The following is a 26,676-nucleotide window of genomic DNA, read 5'->3' as shown; positions in this document are numbered from 1 at the left end:
ACTGAATGCTAATACTATAGACTAGCCCTGTCATTAAAGTCATGCTATTAAATGGAAGGGGGGAGGGATGGGAGGTTGAACCTACTCAGTCAGTTTTGAAATGGTTGGCCGTCTTTGATGTTCTTTTGTTTCTCACATTTTTCATGTAATCTAGAATATTAATTAGGTCTTGATACCTAGGTATCTCTTTTTTTAACTTTATGATACAGGTAGCTTGAGACTGCTTACACTTAAGATCTTTTTCTAGTAGACATCATATCATCAAGATGCAAGTTAATGTGTGTGTTTTTTTTTAAAAAAATCCCAAGTTATATATTTTGTACAAGAATCTAGTGATGCTTCAACCTGGTTGCTTTTTTATTCCAAAGATTCACTCATTCACTTTATCATAGCGCACAGGAGATTTATTTGCCTTCCTTTTGTCCTAAATCCTTATTACCAAGGAAAGTTTTGGCATATGGTTTATGCTCATAGGGCAGTCTGATTTAATTTGGATAGTTCTTCAGAGATTTTGGAGATCTGAAGGGTTATTATTGCTTTTTCGGCATCAATCTATGAGGGACAAAGAGACACAGACTTCTATTTCCATTGGCTTAAAGAATGTATTTTGGGGGCCTTTGCAGCCATGTGCAAACAGCCTCCAGCGAGTAACATGGTCTTGTCACTTTTCAGGGTCACTTTCGGATAGAAGAGATTTGTAGGGCTGCTACACACATATTGGACATACATTCATCAAACATTATAAGACAGAGAAAAACATGTATTGGCATCAGCAGACTTTGCTAGTTAACTCTGCTGGAAAATAGTGGCGGTATAGTCTGCCAGAAAGAAATGGAAAATTCTTCTTCTTTTTTTTTTTAAAGGAAGTAGATGCCCGTTTGTTAGCTTCTTGAAAATTGGAACTCTAGAGTTTTGTTTGCACTATATTGTAAATGCCTAGGGTAGTAGTGTTGAATTGAAAAATCAAAACAAACTAGGAAAAAGAAAAGAAAAGTACCTTAGTGTTCTACTAACATGTATTTTGCTTTCTTCTTGCCTGTCATTGTTTATTTTCAGAGGTGTTTAGTTTTCAAAGAGTTGACAAAACAACCTGTTCTTCCTATCCAGTCTGGAAGGCAAGGAGTAAAGGACCTGCAGGAGGCACTATTCCCTAGATGAGAAATGTCCGCTTGGAAAATTGAGAAAGAAAATTTGACCTTCTTGTTAATTTTTCAAGACAAAATGGAATTGCCACTCTATGTGTCAAAATTGTTTCAGTAACAAAGAAAGGCATACCATAATATTCTACTAATATACAGACTCTTAAAGAGAAGATGGAAACGAAACGCTTAAAATTCAGATGCTTAGGATCTACTAGTTTAAGCGCCTGGCAAATTTCCTTCTATCATTTAATTCAAGCATATATAATTTACTTTGGGTTGGATTGTTTTCTCCAGATTTATAACAGAAAATTAAGGAGAAGTTTGGAAATCTGCTTTCACATATAAAAACTGCCCTTTTAAAAAATTTTACACTGGGAAGCAAGAGAGGAAGGAAAAATGGTGACAGATAGTTAGCTTTTAACAACAAAATACATATTTTTATTATACTGCCCTGTATGAGAAGACCTACCACCCCCATGAACAGATGGGAAGTGAGTGTGTGGTCTCTCAGTCACTGCATTGAAAATCTACCCCTAAGGGTGCATATAAATTGTAGTTATTGACCATGAGAAATGTGCTCTTATGAGCAATAAGGAGACTGAAAAGCATAAACATGATTTCTGAAGTTATAACTGATATTTGTGTACTTCCTTTTTACTGCCATTTATTCCTAATTTTTGTTCTATCTAGATTTCACATAGATTCCATGCATTATTTATATATTAAAAAGATATGAAAGACAGAGAAAAACAATGCTAGCAACTTATTTATTATCAAATTAGGCCTCAAAATGATAATTTGCTGTATCTCTAATGGCATTTTTCTTCTTCAGTTCAATCGTGTCCAAGTCTCTAAGACTGCCTAGACAAGCCCCTGCAGTTTTCTTGGCAAGGTAAATTCTGCATAATCTCTTTAAGTAACTTGCAATATATATTCTTTAAAAGGGGAATAATGTGAGAATGTCAGTGGAAAAACAGCAATAAGATCTTCAGCTTTTTCCTGATGAAACTACAAAGAACTTACTGCCTCTTTTAAATTGTTTGCTCTTGAATGCTATCTTATATTTGATTATGTAAATTTGGAGGGTAATATACAGTAGTACAAAGATTTTGGAAAAATTTGATTTCCCTTCAATGCCTAATAGCTACAAACCTGAAAATATTAGCAATTGACAATAATATTGGTAGCATTTCCCTCAGTGTTAGCAAGATGTATCTCAAATAAATGGAGGGAAATAAATGCAGTGAAAAGCAAACTTCTCTTACATCATTTTTTTTTAGTTCAGCAAACAAAATGAGTGGATATAAAATACAATATTTCCTCAATGCCCTGTAATAATTTATTTAAATCTCTCAGCATTGGAATTTGCCAACATAGTTCCCCCGCCCTATTTTACATCTACTATACATCTAATTGAATGAATGTGGATGAACTTGGGAACTATGTAGGGTTAGTCATATTAGACTGACTTTGATTCTTTTTTGCCAGTCATTACCTTTCTCACAAACATTATCAGAATAAAATGGGGGGAAATCTCTACATACACTGCCTTGATTTCTCACAGGAAAAGCAACATAAACATGCAATAATACATACATAATAAAAAAATAGACATCAAAACTATCCTATCATTGATCTGTTGACAGTTTTCATACTACTTATTATTTTATTAACGGTTAACTTAAATAATTATTGTTTGCATTTGCTCTGCTTCTTCTTCCAAGTTATTTTTTTCTTTCTTTCTGTAAAATCTTTTTTAGACTATAAACCAGGCAACAGGGATGCTATTACTTAGTAGTGATCTATAAATTGCCCTGAAGATCTGAGCAAATCTGTTTTTGGTAACAAAATAGCCCCTTATATTACAATTTTCTTGATGTATTGACAATGAACGTAACCCATTGCACCAGCAGCTGCCAAGCTGGAAAACAGAAGAAAGAAAAAAGCTGGATTTCAGAGCTTTGTGAACTCCATCAAAGCATGAGGACTTTTATTTTAAAAAAGAAAATATGTGGTGTGATGTGTGTGTGTATGGAGAAGGCTCAGAGTGAGATGTGTGCATACATGCCTGCATCTGTTAATATAACTATTGTTTTATACAGATTTTTTTTTGGTGGGGGGGAAGCATGGATTAAACTCTGTAGAAGTGGTTCTTTGGATTTTCAAAAAGCTTACCAAACTTTTGATTTAACAGACAGGGAGGAGAACCTGAATCCTGCTCTCAGTTAATAGTCAAAGCAAACTGGAAGAATAAATTGCCAGTTGTCCCAATGGATAGATGCAAGCATTCAGCTCTATTTGTATCATTGTTTTTGAATATGTTCATAAACAGTTGGGCATATTACAACAGTAAATTAGTACTGCAATCATAACAGAAATGGAGGGCAATGACTTCAGTTGATATTTCCAAATTTAAGGAAAGGGGATTCAGGTGGTAAAAGTAGCTAATTATAAAATATTGTACCTTAGAGTGATGTCCCTCAACCTTGGCCACTTGAAGATGGGTGTACTTCAACCCATAGCTGCCTGGGGGATTCTGGGAGTTGAAGTCCATCCATCTTCATTCAGCCGAGGTTGAAGAACACTGCATTAGAGTACAAACAAGAACCCTATCTTCATATAGCTACCAAGAGGAACTGAAATAGGGGTGATTGGACACGAAAGAATTCTTCCCTTGGTGAGGATCATTAGGAAATAAATAGAGAATAAAACTGGCAATATCAAAGCATCTTCATAAAAATCTATGGTGCAGCCAGACTTAAAATAGTGTGTGAAATTTTCATCACCACACCTCAAAAAAAACTATCACAGAAACTGTAACAAAGGGGCAACCAGTATCAGGATTTAATGTTACTGCTGGAAGATTAATAGATTTATTTATTTATTTTGAAATACAATAATTGAGCTTGCAATAGGACCAGGATGGAGAAGACCTAGGTTCAATCTATTCAAAACCACAAAAGCAAAGTAGGTGACTTTGGAACAGCTTCTATCTCTCATACCAGCTGAGTAAGTAGACACAGTTCCTGAGCAAAAGGCAGAATATATCTCTAACAAATAATAGTAACACTACCAACCACAACAGAAATATAAATTTATTCTGTGTATCTTTCCCACTTCTTGAAGCTCAGGGAAACCATTCATGAGATTATCCATTTTATCTTCAAACACCCTCTGCAAGGAAATGTGGACTGAAAATAACGACTGGTCTAAGTCAACCTCTCCTCTCTGGCCCTAGTCCACATTTTAATCAGTAAATAACCCCAGCTGAAAATTTAAAAGGTTTAAAGGTTTCCCTTGTTCAGTCATAACTGACTCAAAGGGGCAGAGCTTATCTCTAATTCTCAGCCGAGGGAGCCTGTGTTGTCTGAGAGACACTTCCATCATCATGTGGCCAGATGAAACACAGTAACCTTCCTGCAGAAGTGTTACCTATTTATCTACTAGCATGTTTTCAAACTGCTAGGTTGGCAGGAACCGGAGCAAGTAAGGGGAGCTCACCCCATCATGCGATGCTAGACTCTCAAATCTGGGCTGTCATCTTTCCAGCTGACAATCCAGGTTCTCAAATAGGGAGACAGCTTTTTGATTTGTGGCTACCTTCATTATAGGAAAAAGACCACAACTCAAAATGTACTTTCTGTATGGGCCCCTTAAGGGGATATAAAGAGTCTGCTACAAGAAATGAGTATTGTATCTATAGTTACCTTCTGTACATTTTGATACTTGGAGTCATTTTAAATGTTATATAAAACACTCCTGAATGAAAAATGAAATGTAATTCTAACAAACAAAAATCCCTCCTACCCTTGCACATACACACTCGGCCCAGAAAATTTTACAGCCCAAGTTTTATATTACAATATGAGTCTGACTTCTGAATTGATACTTGTGTGCTAATTCAGTATTAATTCAACATTCAATTGATACTTTAAATTGGGTGCCTAATTTATTCTTCAAATTCAGCAAATGATTAAAAGAAGCTTTGGCTTGATGTTACCAAACTGACTGTGCTGAGATCAATGTTGTAGGTTCCGGTTTAAATATTACATTCTTGTGTAAAGAAAAATACTTGAAACGAAAAAGACCCTCCATTAAAATATCTTCTTGTGGATTTTTCCGCTTCCTGCCACACTTTGTAAGGTGTCAGAACATACTCTGACAGCCAAATTTCAAAATGACTGAACTCTGACCCTCTAAGACCCTTTGATGAAAAGTCTTGCTGTTGAAATTGTTCTACGAACTTGTAAGTGCTTTCGGGATCATAACATTTAGCACCTGCACATATGCTACAATTTCCATGCATGCACCACATAAATAAAGAGAAGTGTTAGCAATCTGTTTAGAAAATGCCATCACTTCAGCTGCAAAGGAGCTGTTACAGTCTTGATGTCATTTTATACCGGCTGTTGCAAGCTGAAGACAAAAAGGGTGTTTAAGGTGCAATATTAAAACAGGATGCATTTGTGAGACTTGAAAGGAAATGGGGGGAAATGGAATCCATGATAAAGGGGCTAATCAGCATTACTAGAGCAGTCACAGACTATGAGAATCAATGTCAAAGATCAAAGATGAAGCAAGATTTGGAAGAACGAATAAGTCATTAAAACAATTATAAATATTAGTACACGAGTGTGGGTGAGAGAAACCCACAAAAGCTTCCAAAGGCTTTTGAACTACATGCCGTTTATTTATAATGTGCACAAATAAGCAAGCTGATTCCAGATAGTTAAAATAGTCTGCCTAAACTTTGTTAAACAATGTCAACCATTAAGACCAGGGGTGAAATTCACTCCCCTTCCCTACCGGTTCGCAATTGTGCGTGTGCTGCATAAAGCCTTCTGCGCGTGTGTAGAGGCTGAAAATAGTCGCAAAAAAGTCTGCGCAGGTGGGTGGAGCCTCCTACAGCCACTGCTACCAGTTCTCCCGAGCCAGATAGAACCAGCTGAATTTCACCCCGATTAAGACCATTCATGTAAACAACTGATTGATTGGCTACATGCCATCAGTCATTTTTGACTGCTAGCAATCACATGGTTAGATTTCTATCTCTAACCTGGTGTCCCAAGGATACACTCATTGCCATTGTAACCTAGTCCATCCATCTTGCTATTGGTTGTCTTCTTCTCCTTTCTACCTTTCCCAACATCAGAGCCATCTCTAAAGAGCTGGATCTTCAAATAATATGTCCAAAGTAGGGTAATATGAGTCTGGACATTTGTGCCTCAAATGAATTCTGGGTTGATTTGTTCAATGATCCATTGGTTCGATTTCTTGGCTGTTATGTCCTTGTATTTCTCAGGAGCCTTCTCCAACACTAGTCACAAAATTACACGTACCTTTTTGAAAACTTGCATGTGAGGAAAAAACAACAACCAGTCATCTATGAAAATAAAAAAAAACCCAATTATTTTATTTGATGTTCTTCGCCAGGTTTAGAGGTATCTGATTTGAGCTGTGATTTTACAAAGAATCTATTGAAACTGTAAAACATATTTGTTATATTGCACGTTTCATAATGGCACATGTTCAGAGTTGATAAGCCCACATTTAAGCAAATTTCGTAGTCCTTCTCACCAGATTTTATTAGTTTTAACTCTGAAAAGTGTACCACCTGGTCCCTTAGTGTAGCCAGATTCTGCTATGTCATTTAAATGTAAAGTGCACAGATGATTAATAGCTCCAGTTAATTTTATGATTTGTGCTTTTCCATACATATGTAACGTTTTATATTGTTGCATTTTATTGTGTGCTGTCTTTTACTGCAATACAGATTTTCATTCATCTTAAAACAATTGTGTAAGGGCATTCCATTTAAGATGCATATAAACAAATGTAGTCTTTTTGTCTAAAGTATTTGACATCAACATAAAGAATTGTAAAATTGGCATTTATTGTGAGAGCATGAAAGGATTCAGTTATTCAGTTATACAGATTAGAATGACATCACCACAAAGATTAAAAATCCAATTTAATCATTATTTAAAAGTGGATTTGTAAAAGTAAACTGATGTCAATGGTTCTAGAGTGCATTATAATAATAGACAAGGTAGGGCCTTTCAATAATTTGAACCTGGTAGATGAGACAGGAAACATTCATAAATAATTACTAAATTATTATCTTTGTGATGATGTCATTTTAATCTTTATTTTGCAATAAATGAATGCTTCCATGCTCTTAGCAGTAAGTACCAGTGTTACAATTTTCTTCGACAGTTGTTACTATGTTGTACTGATGTAAATGGATTTCTTCACTAATGAAAACTGAAGTCCAAAATGTGCAAAGGAACAGATATCCTCCCCTTAGCGTATTTAACTGAGCCTTCTTCAGTCATCCTGGTGTGTTATAGGTTGTGACTGATTAACTAGAAAAATCCATAGACTTCAAGCAAGAGGGTTGACACTGATACTGTAATCCTATACACATTAACCTGGGAATGAATCTCACTGAAATCACTAAGACTCACTTTTGAGAAAACATAAATAATGTTCTATTATTGCATATTACTGTGTCCTATTTTTCCTATAAGTCAAGGAACACCAACGTTTTAAAATGTGATGTAGAAATTCACATCATCAGAATAGAGATCATTCTTCCATTCATTTCTTCAGAAAATATCACTCTAAAAGATTGTCTATCCAATAAAATATAATTTATAAAAGGTGTAAAGTTCTATCTTAATTCAGGTAAGAAACAAAGCATTTTATTATTTTCCCCATGTGACATATCTGTTGTTGGACTGAAAGACTAACAGGATAGCTGATAAGGACTTTGCTCTGGTAAAATGTAGCCACAATGGTCCTGATTGGTTTGGTATTGTGGCGGAATATGGGTCAGATTCACAAGAGCGGGTGGCTCTTTCCCAGGGACCAAAGAGACAAAGAAGATAGAATCTTTGGTATCCAGAAAAAGGGCAATGGTGGACCCACCCCTGCATTTCTGCAGGATATATCTAGTAGATATGCAGATAAGTGCTTTAGTTTGGTAAGATTTCTGTCAATAAATGACCAACAACAAAGAAATTCCTCTGAAGTAACTCCTTGTGTCATTTTTGGTTCATTGGACCCAACATCCGGCGACTCTGCCCAACACAGGAATGGTGTGAAGTTTCATTATATCAGCACTTATTCATTTCCCCATCTAAACCACACAGAGCTTCTGACCTTCTCCTAATCCTGTTTATGATGAGACCTACCAGAGAGGAGTCTGAGGGTTATGCATTCATCAAATGAAGTTTGGAGTTCTCACCATTGACACCTAAGAAGTGAAACACCTTCCCTTGCCTTTGGAGATCTAGTTTTCAGTGCTAGCTGACAATGATGATTTTCTCTCAGGGTTTTAATTTGGTCTATGGTAGGTTGGGGAAGGGGCTGAAGTAGTTTTCTTTTCCTTAAAATATGCTGATGGGTATGTTTTTGGATGTTAAAATGATGTTGTATAGATTGTCAACATCTTGGGATGGTTTTCCCAGTGATAGATAGACAGACAGATAGACAGACAGACAGACAGACAGACAGACAGACAGACAGATAGATAGATAGACAGACAGACGGCAGACAGACAGACAGGCAGACAGACAGACAGACAGACAGAGCAAAGTGTGACCACACCTGGAAATGTTACAAAATGTTTAATGCTAAATCTACTATTTATCATGTTTTGCATCACAAAACATGGTGTAAACATTTGTATTAGTTGGCAAAGGTGATCTCAGCATCCCTTCTCATTCCTTGCCCAAAGACATGGCAAGGCAAGTCAGTTTGGTCACACTTGAACTTATTGGAATTGCTTGCCAAGATTAACCCTTGTCTCTTGTACAAGTATAGGGTACCAAAATCCTGCCCTATTTTCCAAAGCCATTGGAGCACAAGAATGGATGATATGTTCCTTTAGCAATGTCTCAAGAATGATTAATGTGCTGTGATTTCCATGCAGGAGCACTTGAGATTTCTCCCTATATCAAGCCTTTTCTATAATAAAAGGTCACAGAAGAAATGCTACAGATTACTTGGATATCACTCAATCACTGCAATCTGAAGCTGCTGTTGTGATTCACTTAATGAGTTTGATAAACAGTAATGTTTTCCGGTTCTTTTTAAATTCCTGAAAAGCTGGAGAGATACTTTTGATGGTTCAAAAAACAAACAAACAAACAAACAAACCCCTTGTTATTTTAATATGACTTTTCCTTGCTTCTTGCCTTTCTTTTTTTCTTATATTAAATACATCCTGGTGAAGGTTTTTTTTTGGTGAGTTTTTAGTGGGGGGAGGCGGCCAACCCCAACTTGGACAGGCCTGGCCCATCTTCCCCATGATCACGCTTGGAAGCCCAGAGTTAGCTCTTCGAGGGGTCAGTAGCTCACCCCATGGTCTCTGCTCACCAGCAGCAAGAAAGGTGGGTGCTTGGGAATACAGCTAGTCCTCAACTTACAGCAACCGAAGTTACAACAGCACTGAAAGATGTGACTTACAACCATTTTTCACACTTGACAACCTTTGCAGCATCCTCAGGGTCACGTGATTTACATACGTGTGCTTGGCAACTGGTTCACACTTATGACCATTGCTGTGTCCCGTGGTCATGTGATCCCCTTTTACAAGCGACGGATGGAAACAAATCAAGGAGAGAAGCAAGCTAGAACTAAGAAGGAATTTCTTGACAGTGAGAACAATTAACCAATGGAAGAGCTTGCCTCCAGAAGTTGTGGATGCTCCAACACTGGAAGTTTTTAAGAAGAGATTGGACTGCCATTTGTCAGAAATGGTATAGGGTCTCTTACTTGGCCGGGGGGCAGGGGGGTTGGACTAGATGACCTACAAGGTCCCTTCCAACTCTGTTAATCTGTTAAAGCAAATGGGAGTCCAAACAAGGCAACTCTGAAATCCAAGGAGTGGGGGGGCGGGGGGAAACAACCTGCTTTGCTTGAAATAATTTGCACTGAAGCAACATTGTTTTTGCAGCACTGAGTTATAACTGGAGAACTTTTCTGATGTTTAAATACCCTGTCAAAAAGGGTTCTTTTTCTCCCTGGAATTTTCAGATCATTTTCAGAGAACGTTCTATGGTTGCTTGATAGAGTGCTTCTCTCCTTTTTCCTCTGATAATTAGCAATCAATTTCTGCAAAACAGCAATGTCTCCTAATTGTCTATCCTGCTGATTAATCCTTGGTGAACATTTACACCACCAAGATATCTGGGGATACACCACAATAACTACAGGTAGCCAGACACTGTTTTTAACAGCAGTTTAAGACAAAGGGCACAAATTCACTGAATTTGCTCAGACTAAATCTGTGGAAATACACTTTTTACTAATAAGCCACTAGTGGGTTGAAAACAATGCAGCCACAATGTATTTATTCTTGAGGTTATAGCTGCCTTGTTACTACATAATCCCCATAACAAATGTGTACAACCCTAATCACTAACTTTTCTTGATTCCCAATTGCCGTACCTTAAGCAGTGAATTTATCAAAATGACACCAAGAAGCAGTGGGATGCAGGTTTTTTCCTCTCTATGCTGCACACACGTGCAAAGGAAAATTTAAAAAACTCACAAATCAACACACAACTTTGGTTTGCGACCACTACCATACCATCTGTTAAAGACCTTCATAAGATCAAGTGTACAAACACTGAAACATGATGTAAAGATGTTCTTAAGCTGAGTTCGACTGCTAGTGACCACAGGTAGTCCTCATTTACTGATTGGTCATTCAGCAACTGTTCAAAGTTGCAATGGTGTTGAAAAATTTATGATTGATCCTCAAAGTTGTGGTCATCACAGCATTCCTGCAATCACATGTTCGGGATTCAGGCATGGCCAATCAATGTGCATTTACAATGGTTGCAGCATCCCATGGTCATATGACCACCATTTGCAACCTTCACAGCCAGCTTTTGACAAGCAAAGCCAATGTGGAAGTTGGCAGGAAGTGACAAATTTCAGTCACGTGAGTTTGCAATGAACAACCTGCAGTGATTTGTTTAACAACTGTTGAGTAAGTCAATGTAGTTATGGGATTTTTCACTTTATGACTGCAAGGGAGCGGTCAATCTCAATTGCAGCCAGTAAGTGAGGTCTACTTGGATTTCCATGCCTTTTTTCTAGCTATCACTAGACATATTTTATTGTAAAAATCAGGGTTCCCCCAAAGTTAACACTGACACTCAACCCAAGGCCTCTATAAATAGCTGAGGTCGAAAAGGGGTCAGTAAATATCTAAGACTCAATAGGTACCCTGTTTTCCCAAAATAAGACCTTCCTGGATAATAAGCCCAATTGGGCTTTTGAGCGCATGTGCTAAAATAAATCCTCCCTGAAAATAAGCCCTCCCTGAAAATAAGTCCTCCTTGAACATATTTAAACACATGCGCAGCCGATCCCAGCCATTTCCTCTGGCTAGGCAGTGGTGGGATTCAGCCAGTTCACACCACTTTGGGAGAACCGGTTGTTAACTTTCTGAGCAGTTTGGTAAACTGGTTGTTGGAAGAAATCATTAGGGCACAGAACCGGTTGTTAAATTACTTGAACCCCACCACTGTGATTAGGGTTAGGGAGACAGAGCTGGAAATCAGGTAAGATGGCAAGAGGAGCTCTGTCTTGCTCCATGCGGTCCAAAATAATAAGACCTCCCTGAAAATAAGGCCAAGTGTTTATTTTGGGGTTTAAAAAATATAAGACAGGGTCTTATTTTGGGGAAAACACAGTAGTTGATAAATGAAGGAAGATTGATTGGGGTCAATCAATTTTTTGGGGCATCTCAAGCTCCACACTCAACAGTGTGCAGGCTAGCAACAAGAACAATGTTATTTAGGGTTAGGGGTCAGTTGCCAGTAAGAATGTCCTTGAGTTGTTTTTATTATTATTCATACTACTATTAGTTAAAAGTAATATTTGTTAAATTATTTTCATATAAGACATGCTTGTGAGTCAATGAACAATCTGAAACTTCATGAAGGGGTTAACGAGCTGAAGACCTTGAGAATAAAAGGTTGCTCTAAACCTAAATAGATCTTGGGTGGAAAGGACATTTTATATTCACTTCAGCCCCTATGGATTGTTTCTAGTCCACTTCCAGAGACAATTTAACAGTGTGACAATAATCAATAAATCCTGAAGTAACTTGAGCTGTGGGAATCAAAAGAGCCACATCTTCTAATATTATCCTTATCACACTGAACTTGGTGGAGAGCATCCATATTGCATAGCAACATGACTAGGCACTAGGATATTATATGTGCTGGTCTGGTTAGGAAAAAAATGAGTCAGATATTTATAAAATAAAAGTATTTCAAAAAAGATATATGGAAAAATCAAGCCCTTCTAGTTATGATGTAAACTGACAGATTTACCCAAACAATTACTACATACATGTGTGTGTGTGTGTGTTTTATGAATATGTATTACCGTGGGTGATCTACTAAATCTCTTGTGTAGCTTTGCCTGAACCATCTCCCAATTTTGCCTTGATTTCAAAGCATGTGTCACTATGCAAGGCACCCCCAGCATGTTCTTCCTCCAACATACAGCCTTGAACTCCCAAGTAAAGTTTGCATTACAACTTGAATGTAAATATTGTAATAGATTTGTTTTGGAAATTTTTACAGCTCCCTTGTGCCATTTGTAGGGAAACACTCTGATGCATGTGCATGCACGTGCTTTTCCTGGGAGATGGAGATGTCTGTGTGCTTGGGGGTGACTGATTGAATTTTGCTTGAGCTAAATTATATTTGCGCATTCTGGTAATTGCAAAGGGCCACACAGAGGAAACAAAGCATTGGCTGCTTGTGTGCAGGGATTTCCCCAATGTATAATTTCAAATTGATATGAAAAAAAGCCTTCCTATGCATTAATAATAGCCGAAAATGCAACTCACTTGGCCGCAAAACAAGCAATAGACCTCAGATGGATAACATTTATTGTTAGTATGGCTTTTCTAGTGCACAGCTTCAGAAATGCAAAATAAATTATTTATATTGTCCAGATCATTTTACATGACATGGGCTATGGTGTATGCTATAGGTCTCTCTCTCCCTCTCTCTCTCTCCCTTTCTCTCTCTCCCTCCCCCCCTCTCTCCGTATTCATAGATTTTCTGTAGTAAATTAATAATCCTTTTAATGATTTTACTGCCTATTTCGCATTTTGGGACATTTCTAAAAAACCAAAGTTTTATTATTTCAAGATTTCTTTCATGAAAATCATCCTGAGGCTTTTTGTTTGTTTATTTTGTTTCGTTTTCCTCACAAACTGTACCTTGGAGGCAAAGCTAGCTTTAGGCATTTTCTAAGGCTTAGAGCGTTGTGCCTAAATTCTTTTTAAAGACCCACTGTTGGAACTGTAAGGTGAGTAGAGGAAACACAGACGTCGTGATCTAAGAACCTACCCACTGAAAAGAAATGGGAGGTTGCTTTGTGTTCCTGCTCAATCTGTGTGTCTCTGCATTAGTAAACCATGTGATACAGCAGGGGTGAGCCACATGGTTTCTGACATCGGCTGCTATCCTTCATGGATAATATATTGGGGTCTTTATGCCAGCTGTGGGTGAGGCCAATGCCATTTATTCTCTTTGGTTTTGACACCTCTTTGCTCTGTCTCAAGCAGCAGACGTCAGTAAAGGGATACAGCATTTACTGGAGATCCAAAATGATTGGTTAGAGAAAGTGTTTGAAATTAGGTTAAGGGCTACATGACACTTGAGCTACAAGCTGCTTGCTTCTCTTTCAATCTAGAGAAAGGGCGATAGTAGAGCACTTGGTTCATCTGCCAAAATTCCCAGCTTCAGTTCATAGCATCTCCATGTAGGACCTGAAAGGACTTCTGTCTAAAATGCTGATGAGCCTCTGTTGGCCACTCTAAGTAATTCTGAATCACATGGAACAAAATGCTAACTCAGTAGAAATTTAATTCATATGATGGCTGGCTTTCTTCTACTAAGTAATCTTGTTTTTTCAACCCCTGAGATTAAGTACTTAACTTCAATGTAAGGGTACAAGAACAATCATAATAACAACAAATAAGAGCGATGGATTTGTTACATTAAAAGTGGTCTATGTGGGTGTAACACAGGAGTTCTTAAAACATTATTATAGTGATGTCTCTATTTGTCAAGAAAAGGAGTATTTCAGATTTTTCTTCCCTCTTTCATGGGTGTTCCAAGCCAAAATGATTAGATGATTCCCTTGAAAGTTTCAATCTTAACTTCAGCTCAAGAGCAAAACAAATAAATTTGCCCATACGAGCCACTGCTCTTGCTTTGAAAGAACCTGGGATTTTAAAAAAAGAGATTGCCATTGATTCTAATTCAAGGGGTCATTGATTTTTTAAAGGTTTTTATCTGTACCAAAGAAAGTTCAGAAGTTATTTTTCTAAAGCTTCTCCCTCTTTGTGTACTCCAACTTTGCTTTTACCCTACCTTTTCCTCTTTTTTAATTTTTTCATTGCTTTTTTTGTATTTTACACGTTTCTGAAATTTAATAAAGTTTTGCAAATCAAAAGGAAGATTGCCCTATTAGCTGTATTGTTGATCATGAAACCACTGGCAGAGCATGGAGTAGGAGCTGATGTCCAAACATATGAGTACATTTATTGAAATCATTACAGAATTTAGCTTTCTTAAGCTTTGAGAAAAGACACATTCTCTCTCTCAAGAGCATCTGGGGGAAGCGATATCAAAAATATCAAGATGCCTTTTTTAACGTGTGGACTTCAGTCACAAGGTTGTGGCTGCCATCTCCCCATCACTTTTGTGGACCTCCCTGCTTTCTGCTTACTGGAACGTTCTGAAACACTGAGCTTTGTGGGAACCCCAGCACAGCCTTGAAGTATGTGAAAAATTTTGGAGATACTTTTCGGTTTTCAGGAAGGCTAAAACTCTAGTTGCTAAAGACCAAGATTGTTGCTGTGATAGTTCTATGCATGTGTCATATTGGTAACTTACACCCTTATCTCAGAAGAGCTAATGATGGACTGACTACTCTTAAAAATCATGCAAAAAGCTCAGAAATCTTGATTTTTTTTTTTAAAAAAAAACCTGTTTATCTGACTTTTTGTGGCAAGCAGGAGACTTAATAACTGGGAATGAACACACTACAACTTAATCTTTTGGTGATTTTGTGGCCATTGTTATAAAGTCTTTCTAAATGGACTAAAAGAAAATGCTGAAGAAGTACATACAGAATTAGCTATATGTAAGAATACAACATCCCTCCAATTTTGGGTTGTTTCGCTTGATACATTTGGGATGCTGTGTCCCTGTGTGTTGACATTTGCTCATAATTATATGGTATAGGGCACAAGCATCAAGAATGTGATGTCTCCATGTCATATTACAAAAGAATTTTGTGACTTTCAAATTCCCACCAGAGACTGGAAAGTCAGTTTCACACAAGTCAAAACTGAACTCAGCAAGATTTCATTTAGCTCTTTGGAGTTCAGTACAAGTTTTTCTGTTATGTTTTTTCTTTTTTAAATTACTCTGTTTTTTCCCTTTTGACCTGTGACTATAATTGCTGAGAAATAACTTACAAAGGAGGAGTATATTTCTAGTTGATACTTTTTTTTGGTGCTAAATTGGCTTATATAACTAATTTGGCCAATTTTCAAGTAGCAGTAAAGTTTTCTTACATTTTGTGAATATTCAAAAGACAGCTAATGACAGTCTGTATTTGATATAGCTTACAAACACATCAAGAATACATAGCTCAGTTATCACTGTCTTCTTGAATTATAAAGTATATACGCATAATTAATTTTGAAAATATTTTTCAATCTTTCCTTGTACACCTACACGTCAGTCCTGAAGACATTAAGTTGGAAATTAAATGAAATGATGCGTACCTTGAACTTTAGGGAAAAGAAGTCTTTAATGATAGAAATTCTAAACTGTATGGCTCCAAATTACCATAAAAATATCTCTCCTCTCCTCTCTCTCTCATCTATTCATCATCATCATCATCATCATCATCATCATCATCATCATCATCCCTTTTTTATTGAAAGCCACCAAGGATTTCTACAGGAAATTGAAAGTAACACAATAAATAGTACAACCAGCATATAGATGACAATTTCTTTAGAATCATTTCTCTGACAAAATATTGTTTTGTCTTCTGTCTCTCTCTGTCTGTCTCTGTCACTCTCTCTCTCTCTGTCTGCCTGCTTGTCTGTCTGTCTATTTGTCTCAATTAGCTATTCTGTCTGTCTGCATATCTGCCTGCCTGCCTGCCTACCTGCCTGCCTGCCTACCTATCTACCTACCTACCTGCTAATCTGAAGACAGCAAGCATACCTAATACTCTTGCCTCCTATTTTCTCCCCAACAATCCTGTAAGGTGAGTTGGATCCCACAAGTGCAGGATCTGCTTTTTTAAAAAATCAAAGATGTCATGGGTGGAGGGCAGGAGTGGGTTCTACTTACCTTTACTACCAGTTTGCAACGGGGCCGTGCACGTACTTCTGCGCCTGCGCAGAAGCTTCCTGATGATGTCAGGGTCAGTGGGCGGAGCCTCCCACCAGTTTTACTACCGGTTCTATAGAACCGGTCTGAACCAGGGGCAACCCACCACTGGTGGAGGGAGAATGATTGGCCCAAAATCACTCAGTGGCTTCCATGCCTAAGTGGAACCAGAACCTGCAGAGTCTTGGGTTCTAGCCTGGTACCTTAACTACCAAACCAAATTGGCTGTCTTGTGTCAAGAGGGTGGGACTGTCCCAAAATCACCCAGCTGGCTTTCAGGCCTAAGGAAAGCTGGAACTTACTCTTTGATTTTCTAGGTCAATACTTTAGTAATTAAATCAAAATGGCTATCTTGGTAAAATGATATACCAAGCCAAAATGATATACCAAGGTAAATGAAATTCTGCAATAGGAAACCTGATTTGTAAATAGTATAAATTACTCAGTTTATGCTTGAATTCTTAATTTGAATGATTTCTTTTTTTACTTTTGCTGGTCATTCAAAAGAGAAGTGGCTATTCATGAAAAGCCAATACATTCATCCCTGTCTATTGAAAATATCTGTTCTCCAATGTTTACAAGACATCTGGTATTAAAATGTTTGTAGCTTGGATGAGAATAACATTATTATTATTATTATTATTATTATTATTATTATTATTATTATTTAAACATGAAACTCAAGTCAACTGAACATTTAAAAATGTATCACAAATATTATTGATTGGCACTGATGGTTGATATGGGTTGCTGCCAGCATCTTAGGTATCGACCAAGTATTTTCTTAAAATGCACGATGTTCCGAGTAGATTTTATTATTATTATTATTATTATTATTATTATTATTATTATCATCATCATCATCATCATCATCATCATCATCATCATCTATTAAATTTATTTGCTGCCCATCTTCACACAAGATGATTCTGGGTGGCTTATATTAAAATGAAACCATATGATTAAAAATAACTCATAAATTAAAAATAAAAACAAAATAAGACAATACCGATTAAAAATAAGCAAACTAAAAAGCAAACTTTATTATATATGAATGTATATATAATATATTGAATATTATGGTCAATTACTCTTGCCGAAAATGAAAAGATCAAATCTCTGGTTGCTGAGATACATAACTACCAAAGGTCCAAACTGCTTGAGGTTCAGTTACAAAGAATATACAGATAAATAAATCACTGTGATCTAAACCAAAGATATAGCATCATCTCAAATACCAGCATCCACCCACATGTATTTGTACAGATAATATTATAAATTTTAAGCATTTGCTCCTAGATACTAAGCTAGTTGCAGGGAACAGCTGACAGAAATTTGCTTCCTCTCTCCCATTCAGCTGAGTTCACATGAGCAAAGCAAAGCATCTGCATCCAATGTTTAAATAAAATATTGAGGTTTCCTTCATTAGCCTGAGGTAAAATTATTCCCTATACCCAATGGAGACAGCCAAGAAAAACATTTTCCTCATTAAGAAAACACAGAGATTGAGTGTGATCCTAAGCCTCCAAAATACGTTCTGTAGCAAACAATGGTATCATTTATTACACTTACAAATGTAGGATTGGGACTGAAGACCATTGTTACTGTGATTTACAGCGTAATTCTAATTACTCTGAATAAGGATGAACCAGACTGGAGCCTTAGAACAAACCATATTGAACACTGCATGACCTACTTTGAGCAAGTGACTAGAGAGTAATGTGATTGACGTCTCACTCGACATTTCCACAGCCAGTCCCTAATGCAGAAAGGAGATTGCATGGAATTTAAGGTAACCAAGCCTTCTGTTTTAATTTGCCTACCGTTCTTTCCTGGGAATTGGCAGGTGAATTCAATTCGTGCTGCTGAATTTTTCAAAGGAATTAAAAGGTTTTCCAACTCACCTTCCTCTCTGAACGACTTTGTCATAGCATCAAACCTGCCTCTAAATGCCAACTCTGAAGCAAAACTGAAGATGATATTGTGAGGTAGAAAGAGTGGAATGATTTCCTAATGCCATGACTTTGATTTGGATATTTTTCATCAGGAGGCCATTTCCCCAGCAGGTAATACTTTAGATTTGCTTGGAATCTTTGCATCTTCCTTGTCCTGGAGCAACTACTTGAAGAGCATCTGTTGTACAGGTAGTCCTCAAGTTACAACTGCAATTGGGACTGGGAATGCTGTTGCTAAGTGATGCTGTCATAAAGCACAAAGTCATGTGACCCCATCACTTAGCAATGACAATCCAGGCAGTGCAGGTTGTTGTCGAGACATGGGGGTCATTAAGTGGGAAGTGGAAGGAGTCTCAAGTGAGAGTGTGGGGATGCCACAAGGGAATGCGGGATGTCCTGAGAGGCTCAGAACAGCCTGTGCATGAGTTGGAGAAGGTGGATTCTGTGATCTGGTACGGTGTAGTGCAAGCTCAGGGAGGCCAGGAAAAGCAAATGTGTGAGCACACGGAGGACAGGGAAAGCAAACATGGGTATGCGTGAGTAAAGAAAGGCTGGGGGTGTGGGAGACTCACCCAAGCAACTTGCAACTTGTGAACTACATTGGTTGCCAGTTTACTTCCAGGTCCAATTCAAGGTGTTGCTTATGCCTTTAAAGTTGTACATGGCATGGATCCAGGTTATCTATGGAATCGTATTGGCTCTAATATTGTGATGGTGAACCTATGGCACGTGTGCCAGAGGTGGCATGCAGCGCCCTCCCTGATGGCACACAAGTCGTCGCCCCAGTTCAGTTCTGCTGCGCATGCGTGTGTGCCTCCCGCCGGCCAGCTGGTCTTTGGGTCTCTGCTGTGCATGAGTGGGGGCGGGGCGCATGCATGGGGGCCAATGCACGCATGTGTGAGAGGGCAGGGCACATGTGGGGGGCCACACAGGCATGTGTGTGCGGGCTGGGGCACATATGGGGGGCACACGCACATGTGCGGGGAGGGGCGCATGCAGGAGGTGGCACGCACATTGCATTTTTGGGGTTTGGGCACATGCTCTTTGGGCACTCAGTCCGGAAAAGTTTAGCCATCACTGCTCTATTACATCAGCTTCCCTACCTGGTCAGACAGGGAAGGTATGTTATGGACCTTGTTAGTTAAGGAATACTGACTGGTGGGGTCCTGGAAGAGAGTCTTCTCTGTCATTGCCTCCACTCTGTGGAACATTCTCCACTCAGAGATGAGATGGACTCTCACTGTCCTGGTCTTTTGGAAAGGTGTGAAAAGGTGGCTTTGCAGCCTTGCTCGGGAATCACAGAGGAATATTATACACAGCCTTGGGGCTGGGTAGCACCTTGAAAGCCCACCACCCACCTTTTAATTAACTTCAACACTGATTTTTTTTTTTTTTAGTTTTAATTCATCCTTGCCTTTTAAAATTTTATATACTGTTTTAACACAAAACATCACTCTGTACACCATCTAGAGTCCCTCTAGGGAGTCAAATGGGCAATTTTAAAATTTGATCTACAAATAAGCAATAAATAAAGCTTCACTGATTGACTTTGCTTGTGAGAACCCAGCTGGGAAGGTCGCAAATGGCAACCACAGAGATGGGAACTGGTCATAAGTGCGAACTGGTTGCCAAGCACCCAATTTTATTTGTTTTTCAAACTTTTTTTAAATTAAATTATTAAGTATTATAAAATACAAAATATAAAAGTAAATAGAGCATCATTAAGGAAGGAAGGGAAAGAGGAAAGGGAAGTGAGGAAGGGTAGGAAAAAGAAAAGAAAAAGAAGCATTGACTTCCAGCTCTCTCTGTTGCAGTAAAATAAAACTTCAAGTCACAACTTTTTGTTTTTTCATAATAAAATAAACATTTCTATAAAGATCTATCAATCTAATCTGTAAAACCCAAAGTCAAAGTTACATTCTCTTCCACATCAAGCACGAAATTCAGAAGCGGTTTCCATGTGGAAACAAAAGTACTGTTGTGGCTCCGTTACCTGAGCCTGTGTTATCGGCAGGAGAGGAATCTGAGAGTGAAGGAGAGGAGTTGGCAAGGCCTCCCTCTCCAGGACCCTCCTCTCTGGCAATGCCTCCGGTGTCCTCTGAAGGGCAAGAGATAGGGCCGGGGCCAAGCACTTCCACGCAGCCGCAGGTGGACAGTAATGATGATGATGATGAGTCTTGGCTGGACCCTCGCCAGCGTCGCAGAGATAAGCGCGCGCAGGAGAGGAAGAGGCGTGCCAGGGATTAGGCTGAGTCACTGGACCACATCCCACAGGGTATAAAAGAGGATGTGGTGGCCGGTTCAGCTCTTTGACAAGCAAAAAACGGATATCGGACAACCTTCTTTGTATTTACTGGACTTTGTTGATTATTGTGTATTGGCTTTGTTCCTGGACGAAGGGAGAAACTCCCCCCTTCGTGAGTAAAGAATACCTGGCAGCCAGCCACTGGGTTGCTGCCAATTCTGATACCGGATAAACTGTTGTCGGCTGAGTTCTTTAACTGTTGCCTGTCTGTGGGGGTGCGTGTGTGAGACGGGGACAGAACAAGTACTTATATTCTTCTCTTTAATCAGAGTTGTCAGTTTTGCCATTTCAGCCAACTCCATCAACTTCTGCAACCGTTCTTCCGTGGTAGGTATCAAACTGTCTTTCCATTTTTGCGCATATAACCATCTTGCTCCTGTCAACATGTATAGTAACGAAGTTCCAATTTTTTTCTCCAGCTCTTTTTCCATTCGCCCCAAAAGGAAAAGTTCTGGTTTCATTTTATCTGCAGTTTCAGGATTTTCTGTATTAGAGTGTGAATCATGCCATTTTTTTTTTATCACATGTCCACCGTAGATGGTAAAAAAAATCCATTCTTTAGTCTTACATTTCTAACATTCAATAAATAAAGCTTCAGTGATTGACTTTGCTTGTGAGAAGCCAGTATGCAATCACATGACCATGGGACATGGGAACTGGTCATAAGTGCGAACTGATTGCCAAGCACCCAAATTTTGATCATGAGACTACAGGGGCACTGCAACAGCCAGAACTTTGAGGACTGATCGTAAAATCCCTTTGTTCAGCGCCTCATTAACTCTGAACAGTTGTTGAATGAATGGTCATAAGTCAATGACTACCTATAATACCTGTAGGCAGTGGTGGGTTGCCCCCGGTTTAGACCGGTTCTATAGAACTGGTAGTAAAACTGGTGGGAGGCTCCGCCCACTGACCCTGATGTCATCAGAAGTGATCTGTGCATGCGCAGAAGGCACGCACACAAGTGAAGTGTGAACCGGTAGTAAAGGTAAGTAGAACCCACCCCTGCCTGTAGGGCAGAGGTCTTCAAACTTGGCAGCTTTAAGACTTGTGGACTTCAACTCCCAGAATTCTCCAGCCAGCATAGCTACTTAATGAGGCATAGCTGGCTGGAGAATTCTGGGAGTTGAAGTCCACAAGTCTTAAAGCTGCCAAGTTTGAAGACCACTGCTGTAGGGATTACATGATTAATCCCTTTACTACTGTAATATGCCATAGGCATCCTTCCTATCTCCCAGTAGTTAAATGCTAATGAATTCTGCTTTCAGGAAGCACCCATGTTCCGCTTGGTACATTATTATGTGAATGCCCAAATAGAAAACAAATTTAGTTGCCCTTTTTTCCCCCATCTGTGCTTCCTGCTAAATTTTATTCAGAAAATGGAAAAAATACTTTGCTAAGTGGCATGTAAATCTCTTGCTTACAAGCTAAATAAGATTAGTTTTTGGGAGAAAAAGTCTTCCAGTCATAAATCAATGGAGTAGAAATAATTTAAATATGCTTATTGCTGGGCTGTGCTTAAGTCTGCCTTAATGCTAGAAAGCATACAGTGAAATTAGTTAATATATGTAGATGAAAATTATCTATATTTTTTCCTAATCCGTTGAAGACTAGAGGTTACCTTACACACTTGTTTCTTAGATTAATTCTTGTTCACCCTTGAGAAACATTTGGCTCTTCCTTTTCCTTCCTTTATTTTGTAAACTTCTCCCTCACCCCCCATCCCTTTTTAAAGTTTGCAAAGATCTAATTTCAATTAAAGGTATTTGATAATCATGCTTCTAAACATGTGCTGTACTTAAAAAAAAAATGAAGGGCTTTTGTATAAGCAATGCTATGTAATAAGTTTCTCAGTGTTATTCCAGTATCACTTCAGTTTTAATAAAGCACTCAGAATTTTCTGAATTTAGAGTTTCCAAAGAATTTGCAAAAGGAATGCCAGCACAAACTGGTCATTATCTCCAGCAATATTAAAATGTTAAAGTCAAGTCATGTCAGCCAACTATTTATTGCTATGGGTTGTTTTCCCTATGTCAGGTAGTTGAACTCTAATTATAATACTATCCTAATTCCATACTAATTCTTAATTCCATTCTAAGTCTATTCTATTTCCAATTCTAATTAAATGCTAATTTTACTCTAATTCTAGTTCTAGTTCTAATTCTATGCTATTCTGTTCTAAATTTTGTTCTATTCTAATGCTAACTCTAACTAATTCTAATTCCAATTGTACTCTATCATATTCTATTCTATTATAATTCAAATTGTATTTCAATTCTACTATATTCTAATTCTTTTCTAGTCCTAATTTTATATTATTCGATTTGATTCTAATTCAATTCTAATTTTAATTCTATAGTTCTCATTCTAATTCTGCTTTACTCTAATTCTAATTCTGTTCTTATTCTAATTCTACTCTAGTTCTATTGAAATTATTTCTATTATATGTAATTCCAAACCTTTTCAAATTCTATTTCTATTTCTATTCTATTTCTATTCTTCTATTCTATTTCTATTCTACTCTTTTCTATTCTACCCTGTTTCCCCCAAAATAAAACATCCCCCGATAATAAGCCAAATCGGGCTTTTGAGCGCATGGCAATAAGGCCGAGCACTTATTTCAGGGTTCAAAAAAAAATAAAAATAAGACAGGGTCTTATTTTCAGGGAAACATGGTAATTCTGTTCTATTTTAAATCTAATTCTATTCTAATTCAAATTCTATTCAAATTATACTTCTAATTCTCTTCTAATTCTGATTCTAAAATTATATTCCAATCTAATTCTCTTCTAATTCTAATTTCATTTTTTTGTTCTCATAATTCTATAACTAAATCTAGTTCTATTAAAATTCTTAATTGTCTTCTTTCCATTTTCATACTAAAACTATTCTAAATGTACTTGAATGCTAATTTTAATTATTTTTTAATTCTTTCTATTCCATCTCCATTCTATTCTATTCTATTCTATTCTATTCTATTCTATTCTATTCTATTCTATTCTATTCTATTCTATTCTATTCTATTCTATTCTATTCTATTCTAGTCCATTCCATTGCATTCCATTCCATTCCATTCCATTCCATTCCATTCTTGCTCTAATTCTATTCCTTGTGTTCTAATTCTAATATTTATTATGTTCTAATACTATTATATTCTGATTCCTATCCTATCCTATCCTATCCTATCCTATCCTATCCTATTTTAATTCTGTTGTACTCTGTTTTATTTCTGCTCTAGTTCTGTTCTGGTTGTATACTATTCTGGTTCTCTTCCACTCAAATTCTAATTCTTTTCTAGTTCTAATTCTGTTGTAGTTCTGGGGGAGGGGGAAACAGGGTGGACACAGGAAAGGAAGGAGGCCCTGTTCCCCTGCACTTGGTTCTCCCCCTCTTCTCTTCCCTGCATCCCTCTTCCTTCAAGTGTCAGGCCAGGAAGCCATTTCTTGCATTGGATCTTCAGGCCTGCCACATTTACTACTGTGGGAAACTGGGAGGGGGGATTGTATGGAGCAAGGGTGATATATAGTCATAATAACATTCCATTTTCAGAGAGTCAAGGACATCTTGCCCTGCACTTGGAGGGCTGGAACTGGGAGGCATCTCCAGTTGGGAAGGTGCTTTGATTGGACCATGTGATGGACATGTGGGTGCTGGGCAGGGACTTGGACTTTTCTTTGGTTGGAAGCTTTCAGATTCGGGTTTCCCCAGATGTGCCAATAAGACATCTCTAATAAAATGGAACTTTGAGGAATTTCAAGCCTTTGAGTCTTTTTTTGTTGGGGGTGTTATTTGGAACCCAGATATCAGGATTCCCTCTTCATGAACCTGTTTATTCCTGTGGTCCTCCCTTGGTCCACCCTTGCCTCTCCTTGTCCACGTCCACATCCCCATTATCCTTGTCCTTCTTCGGACCTTCTTCACCTCCTTCACATCTGTCTTCTCTCTGTCTCACTCCATCTCTTTGTCCCCCCCTCTTTTCCTCCTGCCTATCCCTATCCTGCCTCTGTCCCTCTCCTCTTCATTTCCCTCATTGTCCCTCTTCCTTCCTCTCACTTATTTCTGGTGGCCTGCAGGGATGAAGGTTCCCCCCCATTTGTTCCTGCCTGTCCTTCTCCTGCCTGTCTAATCCCCCTGCCCTTTCCCCCCTCCCACCCGTTCCCTTGCTCCTTTTCTCTGTCCCAGTCTATTTCTTTGTCCCCCTCCCACTTCTTGACCACCTGCCCTTTCTGCCTCTTCCTCTCTCCTCCCCATGCCCTTCACCCTCCCTCCCTCTCACTTACCTCTGATGATAACCTTCATGGATTGAGTCTTAAAGACACTTATCTCCCCCCTACCCACCCTTCTTTTCCCTGTCCCTTCCCCCTCCCCTCCACTTGTTGCCCCATCTCAACCCACTCTGCTTCCCCTATCATTGCCTTTTCCCTTCCCTTCCCTTCCTCTCCCCTTCCTGCCTATTGCCTTCTCCTCCCTGCCAATTATCCTCCCTCTCCCTCCCTCTCCCTTACCTCTGATGGTGGCCTGCCTGGATGGAGTCATGGAGGCATTGGCATTCCTCCATCCCTATTTGTGCCTTCTCTCTCCTGTCCCATCCCATCCCCTCTCCTACCAGACCTACTCTACTTCTTTGTCCCCCTCCCCTTTTTCATGCCCCTCCTTTTCCTTTTCCCTGGACTGTCCCCCTCCCCGCTCAATCTCCCCTCTGCTACCCACTCCCATTCCCCATCTTCCTTTCCAACCTCCCTGACCCTCCCATCTCCTCCTCTTTTTACCTTTTCTTTTCATATTCCCATTCTCCATACCCATACCCCTTCCTGTCCCACCTCCCCCTGATCCTGACCCTCTCAACCTCACCCTTTTGCTCAGCCTGTCCCTCAATCTCAGCCTTTCAGCTACAGCCTCACCCTCACTGTAACCCTATCACCCTCACCCCTACCCTAAACCTAACCCAAGCTCTCACCCTCACTTATCCCTCTAAAATTTGGCTACTGAAAGAGAAGCTTCCCCAGAGTCCAGGAGCCCAACTGAAGAGCAGCTTACCTCTAGAAAGGCATCTTCACTCTGATAACTGATAACTGATAATAACTGACACTTTAGTCTGCAGGGATGAAGTCATAAACCATTAGAATTCACAAGGAGATGACCCTCCTCCCTTATCCTCCTATCAAAGGGCACCTGCTCCTCCACCTTTTTGACCTCCACCTATGCCACACAAAGGTCTCTAGGAGGGTACCAAGCCAATCACAAAAGCTGCCTATTTGTCATTTTTTTTGCACAGAAAGCATTGGTCTTTGGATGAGGATTGCCTCTTGTTATAGAAGCTCCACTAAGTGCTTCAGCACTGCTGAGCAGCTTAATAGTTTTCTGTTTGCTTTCTAAAGTCAGGGGTTGGAAGCAGACTTGATGGTATTTAGGATAGACCTTGAAATAGATTTGTCCCCTTGAAATCAACAGGACTGGATCTAACAGATCTCACTGATTTTTAGTGGCACAACTTTAAATCCAGCCCATTGTCTGGGAGACCAACAGGTTTCTAAACCAAATTATTCAGCCTTTCACATTGAGATGCATTGCAATACATATTGTGCATTGCTTTCTGTTTGAGAAAGGGAAAAAAATCTTTTAAATTTATTACTTTCTTCTCCCACTGTTTGAAGTCTCTGTCTTCCACATACTCTACGTCTGTTGCCTGCCTTATTTAGTCAGTGACGTTCCTTCTGTTTTCCCCATCAAAGAGGCAGGGCGCTAAAAATAGTTGAGAGATGACAGTAGAAATGGAATATGGAGGGCAAATTAAACTACACGGAAACCTATCC

General features: G+C 38.8%; 1 long non-coding RNA gene across 1 annotated transcript in view; it reads right to left on the bottom strand.

Moving 5' to 3' along the window:
- The window catches only part of LOC117672582 (uncharacterized), a 30,897-nt gene extending 4,971 nt beyond the window's left edge, over positions 1–25,926 (bottom strand). The window contains exons 1-2 of the long non-coding RNA XR_009620201.1: positions 25,901–25,926; positions 6,482–6,525 (exon numbers count right to left, since the gene is read on the bottom strand). This is a non-coding gene — a long non-coding RNA (uncharacterized LOC117672582). The remainder of the gene's footprint in view (positions 1–6,481; positions 6,526–25,900) is intronic.
- Positions 25,927–26,676: the final 750 nt, after the last annotated feature.

The sequence above is a fragment of the Pantherophis guttatus genome, chromosome 3, assembly GCF_059756535.1.
Source record: "Pantherophis guttatus breed Tessera chromosome 3, ASM5975653v1, whole genome shotgun sequence".
Lineage (NCBI taxonomy): Eukaryota > Metazoa > Chordata > Lepidosauria > Squamata > Colubridae > Pantherophis > Pantherophis guttatus.
The sequence above is the reverse complement of the archived record's forward strand: the minus strand, read 5'-3'. Positions and strand labels throughout refer to the sequence as shown.